The sequence below is a fragment of the Anas platyrhynchos genome, chromosome 6 (assembly GCF_047663525.1).
Source record: "Anas platyrhynchos isolate ZD024472 breed Pekin duck chromosome 6, IASCAAS_PekinDuck_T2T, whole genome shotgun sequence".
Taxonomy (NCBI): Eukaryota; Metazoa; Chordata; class Aves; order Anseriformes; family Anatidae; genus Anas; species Anas platyrhynchos.
In genome coordinates, this window is record NC_092592.1 from 25754267 (window position 1) to 25766286 (window position 12020).

The 12020-nt window shown below is 38.4% G+C and overlaps 1 long non-coding RNA gene across 2 annotated transcripts in view; it reads left to right on the forward strand.

Annotated features, from left to right (window-relative positions):
• The window catches only part of LOC119717366 (uncharacterized), an 80603-nt gene that overhangs the window by 5668 nt on the left and 62915 nt on the right, over positions 1-12020 (forward strand). The window lies entirely within an intron of this gene.

The following is a 12020-nucleotide window of genomic DNA, read 5'->3' on the forward strand; positions in this document are numbered from 1 at the left end:
AACAAAAGCAGTTGGGAGATTTTGTTTTCAAGTTCAAGATATTTGAAGCAATGCTCTTTGTGCACTTTGTCTGAATAACTTTGTGCTGGAGAGAAAATTTTCATTGCATAAAAGTAGAAACTGCTTATCTTAGTGTTGAGGAAAGCCTGTGCCTAAAATACAAATGATTAAATAAACTGACTTCTGAAGAATGCTTCCTTGTCCTTGTAGCAAAGCTGAGTTCTTGGAAGATTGTGAAAGGTGGCGTTCTCAAAACCATTTTTTACCCTTCATTTACAGTGCTGATGGTGCAAACATTTAATCTAAATTGAATGAATTGTTAGAATAGTCTAGACAGGCTATGATCAAGAGACAACAAATGGGAACAATTTGGTTTTGAAAACTTTATCTGATTGCAGAGGTAATGACTTGAATATCACTTTTCTAATCACACAAAATTGTCAGGTTGATTTTCATGTTGATTTCTCTTCATATTTTCAAATGGAAACAGATTTTGTATATGTATTCCATATAATTTATCTCATAGATGACTTGATGCATATCAGTTACACTCTCATCTTAGCTGCTCAATGTATGGAGCTATTCTGCTGTTCTGACAGGCAAAGACATACCAAAACCACTAGCCTTTCTTCCACACCTCTATGTAAACTGTTTAGGTGACTGAAGCTAGATAATGACATTTAACCTTTCAGGTATTCAGATTACATCATGTCTGATGTTTTGCAAAAAATAGACTCCTTAGGGGGCAGCTTTATACTGACATAAACATTTGTATTTATTTTACCCAGCTGAATGACCATTTAATTCTGAATCCTTTATTTCCACATTGTGTTTATCTCATAAATATGCTTCTGGCCCTAGACACTGTTTTAGTGAATTGAAATGAAATAGGTAGAGACAATGATGATTATTTCTCTCTCTCTCTCTCTCTTTTTTTTTTTTTTTTTATCTTATTGTATGACTCCATTGCAAAGCACTGTTGTGACATCAATAGATTCTTAAAGTTTTAATGTGATATAAGTAAAAAATCTCCCTGTTTTTTTTTTTGCTTTCTCTACAGTCATTGTTTGTAATCCACTTTATGCTGTTCTCAATGTTTTGTTTAAAAAAAAATACGCTGTAGAGAAAGTGGGTGTCTAGACCCATTCTTTGAATGAATTTTAGTAATGGTCACATCTTCATAATACTGCATCTTTGTCTGAAGATGCAGAATGAGTTCAAGGATTCTGTTTTTTTTGTTTTGTTTTGTTTTCCCTGTAGAATGAGCTAGATATTCAGATAACTTACAGAAAGCCTATGTCTTCTGTTGAAAACAAGAATTTAACCACAAATGAGAATCAGCTTTTAATGTCAAAGCTTACTCAAGTAACAGAAGTTAAAGATACATGGGAACCATTAAGGTTACTTTTTTACATTCACAAATTTCTATCAGTATACATCTGAAAATTCACTTGCAGGGTAGAAATTCCTGAAATTATTCCACTGGAGCTGTTTTGTTGGTGAAGGCAGGTCACCAGTAGAATTCTTCAAGGATTTGTGATAGGACCAGTACTCCTCAAAAGCATTCACAAATAACTTTATGAAAAGGCATGTACAATGAAGTGAAAAGGTTTTCATGGCTTTATTGGTTTCTTGTTTGTCCAGTGTATTACAAAAAGAAACTTTGACTAATTTAAGAATGATATTGCAATAGACAAGACTGAACAATAAAAAAAACATGTGGAATTAAATCCGAAAAATGCAAAATCATCCATGAAAGGGAAAAGTCTTAATATCACATTCAAAATAGGGGCCTTAGAGATGGCCATTACTATTCAGGACTGAGAATTTGGGATGATGGTAGTTCCTGGAAATGTCAGCTTTCAATATTCACCAAAAAAAAAGTGCTATGAATCACTAGAAAAGAAATGGGGTACAAAGCAAAGGACATTATGATGATAGAGTATAATATCTATGCTTTATCTTGGTAACTGTGGACTGTTCTGCTTCTGATATTTCAAAACCAACGTAGTCTGAGAAAGATAAGGAGGATGATCAAAATGATGGAACAGTTTCCATACAAGTGAGTTTGGAGAACTTAGTAAAGGGGATAACTAGAAATCCAAAACTGGTGAATCCTATAAAAACAACTTCACTATCCTTTACACTTTGATTGTTCTCCGTAATATAAAGTTAATGTATTTCCTGTGGCATTGATTAGTATTTCTGCAAGAAGTTATTAAAAATTTCTCTGGAATATTATTTCTCTTGCTCTTTGATTTCACTGTCAGGTGTGCACAACCCTCAGGTGTTTGAAGAGGGATACCATTCATGCTTGCTGTTATTTAATTAAGGCTGCATCCTTACTCATTTCACCTTCATTCAATGTTTCTACTGTTTTTATTTTTCCTTGTTGTGTTGTGCTCTGTGGAAATGAAACACATATAGAGAAGAGGGCCCAGAACTTCTGGAGGTGGTGGCTGCTCCTAAATGGGTTAACAAGTGGTGCTATTCTTGTGGAACTGGAGGATGTTGAAGCAGTGTACAAAAAAAAAACAAACTAGGAGGAAGATGGAGTTCAAACAAATAGCATGTGTGAAGTCACGTTTCAAGTGAATACACAGAATCACAGAATTTCTAGGTTGGAAGAGACCTCAAGATCATCGAGTCCAACCTCTAACCTAACACTAACAGTCCCCACTAAACCATATCCCTAAGCTCTACATCTAAACGTCTTTTGAAGACTTCCAGGGATGGTGACTCCACCACCTCCCTGGGCAGCCCGTTCCAGTGCCTCACAACCCTTTCAGTAAAGAAATTCTTCCTAACATCTAACCTAAAACTCCCCTGGCGTAACTTTAGCCCATTCCCCCTCGTCCTGTCACCAGGCACATGGGAGAACAGGCCAACCCCCACCTCTCTACAGCCTCCCTTAATGTACTTATACAGAGCAATAAGGTCACCCCTGAGCCTCCTCTTCTCTAGGCTGAACAAGCCCAGCTCCTTCAGCCGCTCCTCATAGGACTTGCTCTCCAGGCCCCTCACCAGCTTTGTCGCCCTTCTTTGGACCCGCTCAAGCACCTCGATGTCCTTCTTGTAGCGAGGGGCCCAAAACTGAACACAGCACTCGAGGTGCGGCCTCACCAAAGCCGAGTACAGGGGGACGATCACCTCCCTAGCCCTGCTGGTCACAGTGTTTCTGATACAAGCCAGGATGCCGTTGGCCTTCTTGGCCACCTGAGCACACTGCTGGCTCATATTCAGCCGACTGTCCACCATCACTCCCAGGTCCTTCTCTGCCTGGCAGCTCTCCAACCATGGCCTTGTTGAACTTCATACAGTTGACCTCAGCCCATCGGTGCAGCCTATCCAGATCCTCCTGCAGAGCCTTCCTACCCTCGAGCAGATTGACACACGCACCTAGCTTGGTGTCATCTGCAAACTTACTGAGGGTGCACTCAATGCCCTCGTCCAGATCATTGATGAAGATATTAAAGAGGACCGGCTCCAGCACCGAGCCCTGGGGGACGCCACTAGTGACTGGCCTCCAACTGGACTTGGCTCCATTCACCACAACTCTTTGGACCCGGCTATCCAGCCAGTTTCTAACCCAACGAAGCGTGCGCCAGTCCAAGCCAAGAGCAGCCAGTTTCTTGAGGAGAATGCTGTGGGAGACGATGTCAAAAGCCTTGCTGAAGTCAAGGTAGACCACATCCACAGCCTTTCCCTCATCCACCCAGCGCGTCACTTTGTTGTAGAAGGAGATCAGGTTCGTCAAGCAGGACCTGCCTTCCATAAACCCATGCTGGCTGGGCCTGATCGCCTGCTTGCCCTTCAAGTGCCGCGTGATGACTCCCAAGAGGATCTGCTCCATGAGCTTCCCTGGTACTGAGGTCAAACTGACCGGCCTGTAGTTCCCCGGGTCTGCCCTCCGGCCCTTCTTGTAGATGGGCGTCACATTTGCTAGTCGCCAGTCAGCTGGGACCTCCCCCGATAGCCAGGACTGCTGATAAATGATGGATAGGGGCTTGGCCAGCTCCTCTGCCAGTTCTCTCAGTACCCTTGGGTGGATCCCATCCGGCCCCATCGATTTGTGGACATCCAAGTGCCGTAGCAGGTCACCAACCAGTTCTTCATGGATGGTGAGGGCCACATCCTGCTCCCCGTCCCCTTCCACCAGTTCTGGGTACTGGGTATCCAGAGAGCAACCGGTTTTGCCGCTAAAGACTGAGGCAAAGAAGGCATTAAGCACCTCCGCCTTTTCCTCGTCTCTTGTAACTAAGTTTCCCCCTGCATCCAGTAAAGGATGGAGATTCTCCCTAGTCCTCCTTTTTGTGCTGATGTATTTATAAAAGCGTTTTTTGTTATCTTTAACAGCAGTAGCCAGATTGAGCTCCAGATGAGCTTTGGCCTTCCTAATCTTGTCCCTGCACAGCCTCGCTACATCCTTATAGTCCTCCTTAGTGGCCTGCCCAATTTTCCAAAGATTATAAACCCTCTTTTTTCTCCTAAGCTCAAGCCACAATTCTCTGTTGAGCCAGGCTGGTCTTCTTCCCCGCTGGCTCATCTTTGGGCACATGGGGACAGACCGCTCCTGCGCCATTAGGATTTGCCTCTTAAAGAGCGCCCAGCCTTTCTGGACCCCTCTGCCCTTCAGAACCGCCTCCCATGGGACTCCACCAACTAGTGTCCTGAGCAGCCCAAAGTCAGCCCTCCGAAAGTCCAATACAGTGGTTTTACTGGTTCCCTTCCTGGCCCCGCCAAGAATAGTGAACTCCACCATTTCGTGGTCACTCTGCCCAAGACTGTTCCCGACAATCACATCCTCCACCAGTCCTTCTCTGTTTGTGAAGAGAAGGTCTAGCAGGGCACCACCCCTGGTAGGTTCACTAATCAGCTGCGTCAGGAAGCTATCTTCCACTTTCTCCAGAAACCTCCTAGACTGCTTCCTCTGGGCTGTGTTGTGCTTCCAGGATATGTCAGGGAAGTTGAAGTCCCCCACGAGTACAAGCGCCGACGATTTCGCAACTTCTGTCAGCTGCCTGTAGAACTCCTCATCCGTCTCCTCATCCTGGTTCGGCGGTCTATAGCAGACCCCGACCAGGACACTAGCCTTGTTGTCCCTGCTGATCCTAACCCAAAGGGACTCGATCTTGTCAACAATAAAAAGACTCATTCAAGTTATTTTTAGCTATGAATTTTCCCTGATCCTGAACCCTCCTGTGTTCCTTATGCCCATAAATTTGCTGATCACCTGTGTATGACACTGTTCATTTTAACTGCTGCCTAAACTCTTACAAGAACCTCCTCATTTCAGTTACATTCACATCCACAGCTTGTTACTCTCATCTTCTTGGTCATAGTCTCTTGATACTAAGAAACCGTTCAAAGTTTTCTGTCAGCCTCTGCTTAAACATTGATCTCTACTTAGTGCCATTCTATTCATAATCTTGTAATGATGCTGTAGAAGCCAGAAGGACCCATTCAATAATTTAGTCCAGTGTATCATGAATCAGCCAATTTTACCTACCTATTTTAAACTTCAGAATTTGCATTCATCTAAGTCTTTCTGTATTTTGAGCAGAAATTATGTTCTTAAGTTGTGCCATGCCTAAGGGAAAGAATGGGAGAAGACAGAGCCACAGATGATTTATTTTTATTTTTATTTTTATTTTTTTTGGGTGGGGGGGAAGGGGAGGTGGTGGTAGTATGGAAAAATGTAGCACCATATGTGAAAGCCAAACTGACAGATTTCTTTCTCTTCTTGCATGGAAACTTCATTGTTACAGCTCAGATCTGAGCAGCATTTTGACCCTGGGTTTGTAAGCAAGATGCAATGAACAGCTGAGGGACTAAACATCATACAAACATCATACTTGTCTGACACTGATATTTTTCAAGAATATCTTTTCTACACATGGAGAGGATTTTTATAGGTGATTTACAAAACAGTTTGCCATCTTCCTATAAATTTTCTTTAAATATCTCCTTTACTCCCTGCCTATAGTTTTTAATTGCTCTCTCCCTCTGCCTTGTATGGGACATTTTAACATGTTCATTACCCAACATTCTTCCTCCTTCTCTTTCAGTAACTTACATCACAAACTATCTACTGGATTTTTATTCTATTTTTGGTGAAAATTGCTGGATACAATTTGTATGACTGACAGCCAGTAAAAGAAATCTGTATCGTATTTTTTTGTCAACAACAGCTTTGGTGGGTGGTAGTTTTCGAGGTGATTTTAACCAGCAAGATAGACTTTGGGCATTCTTTAGTCTAAGGGTTTCATGCTTGGTCTCCATTCGCTTCATTCAATTATGACTTGAAACCCCCTGCCTTGCAGGTGATTTCCCCATTATTGATTAAGGGGTATGGTCTGAAATTCAACAAAGGAAAAACTTCTTGGTGGCTGAAAAAAAACATTCATTACATCAATAATATTGGAACTACATGTTACCAACAAGGAGGATGCCATTTTATCATTTGATGGCTAGTCATTCAAAATCCATTTGATTTTCTAGATGCTGCAAAAAGATTATAGACAATAGATGATGTATAGAAGCTTTTATGACCATCTTAAAACTATTAAAAACCATAAGAACTATTGGATTAATTCTCCTTTTTTGAGGCAGGAGATTCCAGAGTTGACCAGGACACTTCATCTTTGCCATCAGTCTAAAATAGAAGGTTGATCCTTGTCTTATGAATGAGAACTATCAGCAGTATTTATGTATCAAGAGCTTGTTCTTTATTAGTTAAAAGACTAAAATGGAAAAGCTGTGATGAGTGTATTTCTTCTACAGATGTAAAACTTAAATTTGAATACTTTTGTCTGTTTACGGTTCGTTTTTGTTGTTGTTTTGTTTTTGTTTGTTTTGCTAGTTCTAATAAAGATCTTGTGGTTTCACACTAAGTGTGGTGAGATCTAAAGCTTAGGGCAAGACCTACAAAATCAGAAGAGTTTTTTGGTGTGTGTGTGTGGATACTATGCTGAGTTAAAAATATTACTCGCAGAATCATTTGAGGGCTAAAAGAATCCACTACTCTGACTGTACGTCATTTCTGATCAAAGAAAGTAAAAGACAAAAATGTGATCTCTCAGTAGTCCAGAATGAAAAATCATTACTCATAGCAATTTAATTTCTCACTTCAGCTGTGCTGAAGTGAGAAGGTGAAGATGGTCAATTGCCTGAGTTTGCTAAGAAATTGCTTTAGAATTCTTTAGAATTTCTCAACCACTACAAACTGGAGCAAGGAATCTGCAAGCACAACAACATGTCCCTGTCATGAAAGGTATACTAAGCTGTCACAAAATACTATTAGAATGATTTCATTACGCAGGTGAAATGGAACGTTTTGTCTGTTGTAACCTTGCAAATCCTTATACACACCAACTTGTATGGCTATACTATTATTATACTACGTTTTAAGATTTCCTTGGAATTTTGTTCATATTTGTTCCATTTTGTATTTGTTCATATTAATTCCAGTCTCTACATTTCATATGTTCTCCTATTTTCATGGTTATTTCTCTTTCCTTAAAAACTTGCGTAAGAAGTCAGACTCTTAATCCAAACAGGCATGACTGTTGAGCTGTTAGGTTTAGCTGCTTTATCATTCATTTTTTGGTCCACGTATTACAATAAAATGGTCTGTTACTGGCGACTAAGAAAATGAAAGAACTTATTAACACACTTAAAAGTAGCTATGCAGAAGTCTTCCTCTTTATTCATGAGGAAAAACATTGTGGGGTTATAAATTGAAAATGGATGAAAGTTGTTCCTAAGCTTAAATTCACAAGATTATTTCAGTAGGGAAAAACTCAGTCACTTTTTCCTTGAACTTTTTTTTTTTATGTCTAGAAAATAATTACATAGCTTTAGGCTGCCTCTGTTGAGTTAAGAATGAAGTGAAAAGCCCATGTATTTTTCTTCCATCTTCTGAAAAATGATAATTTTACAGTTGTTAGAATCCATCTTCTTTCAAAGATATAATGACATGTTTTCCTCTTATCTATCCTTAAAACATTAAATCTTTTATATGAATTGGTTGACAGTTTTTGAAGGATAACCTTTTCAACATCATAAAATAAATGAAAGTGGTGAAGGATTTAGATTCAAAATGCTTTTCCAGTGCACTAATAATTTGATGAGCACTGCTATCATTTTTCTTAAATGGCATTAGATTAAATCTTATTCATCCAGCAAATTCTTTTGAAGAGACTCACCTTTAAAAGTTGATGACACAAACCAGCTTGAAAATGTGATTGTGGTATTTGAAATGCCCTGTCTCTAGAGTCAATTATTTATGATGCATGATGAATATTTTGTATGTTTCCTTACAAGACTTGTTACCATAGTATTATTGTTATGAAAACTAAACTTACAAGGACATGATATAGTTCCCTCTCCACAGTAAGATCTTGTCTCTGGTAACTTGGCACATTTTTCTCCAGGCTTTCATGTAAACAGCACACAACCATGATGTGAAAGGAAATTGCTTCCAATGCCTCTAAAATTGCTTGCTTGGCTTGAATTAATCTTAATCGAATTTCTGTCTGAGACATTTAAAAACCTTACAGAATCTCATCGTTTGAGCACAGCTTTGCTAATTTGATTCTACATTCCAAAGTGACAACAAATTTTGAGGCCCTGCAGGGCTGCTGTTGCTGATAATGTTTCTACACAGGTGGCATGAACCACACTGTTCATTAATGTGACATACCTTTATAATGAATGTCCTCATATAATTGTTAGGGATGCAAGTTCATTGTTTTCCTGATTAACTATATTGCTTACTTGTCTAAGGGGCCAAATGTACACTCTTGAAAAAGAAAAGCTAAGCAATAAGTGTACGTATCTTCAGATGTTTAAATTGAGTAAATTGAGAAGTCAAATTACTAGCCTTATAAAAGTTATTATTTACAAAGCAAGATAATTTTAAAAATAAATAAATAAATTACCACAAGAAAGAAAAAGCACAAAGGACAGAAAAGACCATAAGATATCACCAGATAGCTTAGAATTGACTTTGTGTTTTTTTTTGATATGTCAGATCAGTTCCAGATAACTGATAAATCAATTTTTTTTCTAAGAAAGGAACCAGATCTGAATTTCTAACTACTGAATGGTGTATAATTAATTCTTATATGTATTTCTGAACTTAAAATGTTTAATTGTAAAACACTAAATTAATGTCCAAGATGTTCCTGAAGGTATTATTTAAAAAATAATAACTTCTGTAATAAAAGTTGTTCCTATTGATAGCAAGTTGGTCAGAATGAAGTGCAAATGGTGGATGTTCCTTTTTTTTTTTCTTTTTTTTTTTTTTTTTTTCTAATAAAATTTGGTTAAAAGCAATCTGTATTATTAGAGTTCAGGGGGAAAAAACTCACTGATATAGTGTTGTGTTATAAAAAGAGTTGCGTAAGTATGCTGCCTAGTAATAAACCATATAGAATCAGTATCAGTAATATGAGGTACCAGGTCTAAATTTGGATTTTCTGTTTTCCACACTGATTGTTCATTCAAAGAGCACAGGAGATTCTGTAAAACATTCTACTTGTAATATCTAATATGGAACAAAGCTGGTAGCAACAAGCAGCATGTTTTCCTAGACTTTGTCTCATATTTTGTCACTTGTGGTATATTCTGTCACAGATGAACATGATGCATCCTAATGCAGCCAGGAAAGTCAGATGTGCAGTTGTAGTTAGAGAAACTTATCTTTTATTCTAACTGATACTTACCTAATTGCGTGTGATACATGAATTTTGCAGCTTTGTGGTTAGAATTAAACTTTACCCTACTTTTTTTGGGAGGAAAGTTTTTAGAAATAGTTTTTTTTCCTAAACGTCAGACTCACATGTAATGTATTATTCCTCAATGCATTTATATTATTTTAATAAGTATGCTTAGCAATAATTTATAATTTTGTTCAGATAATTAAAGGGAGAATAGGCTTTCAACACTGCAACTATCTTAAGTATGTGTCCATATACACACACATGCACAATTTTAAAATCACAGTTAAAAAGCCGTGCTATTTAGAGGCAGGCTTATTATTTAACATACAGTTTTTCACTGTAACTGGGAAAAGGTCTCACTGATTTCAGAAGTCACTGAAGTTCCTCTAGTAATTTTCTAGTTCTGTTTTCTCTAGTGTGCTGTGCTCCTTTCACATGAAGTAACCAGCTTTTCGCTTACTGTGTTATACTAAATTGTGTTCTTCACCACACATTGATGCGATGAGATATTCTTCTGTAAAGCAATAGTCTTTTCTTGCTATATGCCACTTAGTAAGGAATCCACAGGGATTCCTTAATTTTGATGAGCCCATTATTTTGATGTTATCTTTATATTTTCAGTGTATTACTACAAAAGTAGCTCCTCTGAGGAAAGGGAGGGAAAAAAAATCCTACTTGCTTTTTTATGCAATCTGTTCCACACAATTTCTCTTTTTACTTTATTCCTGATGACCCTGCAAAGATAGGTTTAACACCATACAGTTTGACTGTAGTACTCTGGTAATTTTTCCTGTAAGGTGGTTTTCTGTAGCCTGCATTGCCTTCAGTAACCGGCCTTGACCCTAGTCTCTGCAGAGAATGAATTGTAAAAGCTGAGTAAATCTCCACTTGGCTTATCATACTCACTTCTCAGACTTGAGAAGGTGTCTTTAAGTGCTATGTGGTGATGTCTAGAGAAGAGGTGACCTCTGAGGACTGGAAAGCAAAAAGCAAGGAAAACCTCAATTGTGGGGATGAGAAAAGAAAGAAATAAAACAAACAAACAAACAACCATTTCTTACTGCATTCCAGAAGAGGGAATTTGCACAGATGCATGCAATATGGTGGTACTAAATCCTGAGTGAAACTCTTTTGTGTTTTTAAAATCCTATTAGAAGAGCTGGGAAAGGACTATGATGGCTTCTAGATGTGTACTCTTGCTATGAGTTACAAGATATTGCTTACTTGTGGTGGACCTCAGAAGAGTTGAAGATTCTGCAAATGGGACCGTTAAAATAATTTGTGGGGGAAAAAATCTTCAATTCATACCACATTGGGAAATACTCTGAATCTCTCTTCTCTGTCTTGAAGAAAAGTTGTTAAATATGAGAGCAATGAAATATTATTCTGTTTTGTAATGAAAAGCTGTATATTTTTTTACATGGGTCACCTTGCTATTATTTATTTCACTACCTACCTGCATCAGAATGTTCTAGAGTGGAAGAAACCTGAACTGTAGAAAAATTCAGGTGTAAATTTCATTGCATTTATTAGTGAAACAAACCTATCTGAGGTTTTCCCCAAATCCAGTATACCATACATCACAGTATCCAAAAGAGTTAAATATTTATATAAGTCCTCATTCAGTAAATTCAGAGCTGAGTGAACAAAGATGGCTGCACAGGTTGTTTGTGACTGCATTTGAAATCACTACTAAATCTTTCTTGTGAAGTTGGCTTTGTGCTTCTTGATAGGCAAATCAACCAGATCTGTTTCCTTATTTGCAATTCCCTGCTGTATTTGGCAACAGTGACAAAATAACTTCACATGCTGGCTGTCATAGGAAGTTTCTCTCTAAGCCTGAAAAAAAAGGCACAACATAATATCTCAAAAACTTGCAATGCGAGGAGTGAGTTGCAGTTCTCCATTTCATTTGTCCACTTGTGCAGAAGTGCCAATGGAAAGTAGTGGAAGTGCTCTCTTCTTGCAGGAATAGTTCCCTATTCTGTGGTCCATTGTGGGCTGCTAACGCCAGTTCCTAACCTGGGTAAAGTAAAATGTAGTTTTTTTACTTAGGGAGCACCTGTTACCTTTTAAATACTTGTCTGCAATGCTGAAAAGCTTTAGTTGTTTGAAGAATGTATTTAAATGAGAATCTTTCACTTAGCCAAAAGTTCCTAAGGATTGCTTGCTTGCATAATTACAATTAATTTTTGGTTTCTAGATTTTTTAGTCCCACTGACTGCAATGTGACTCCTACCTTTAGGAGTGTGTGTATGTAAGAATGACTACTTAGAGGATCGCATTGGCTTCAAT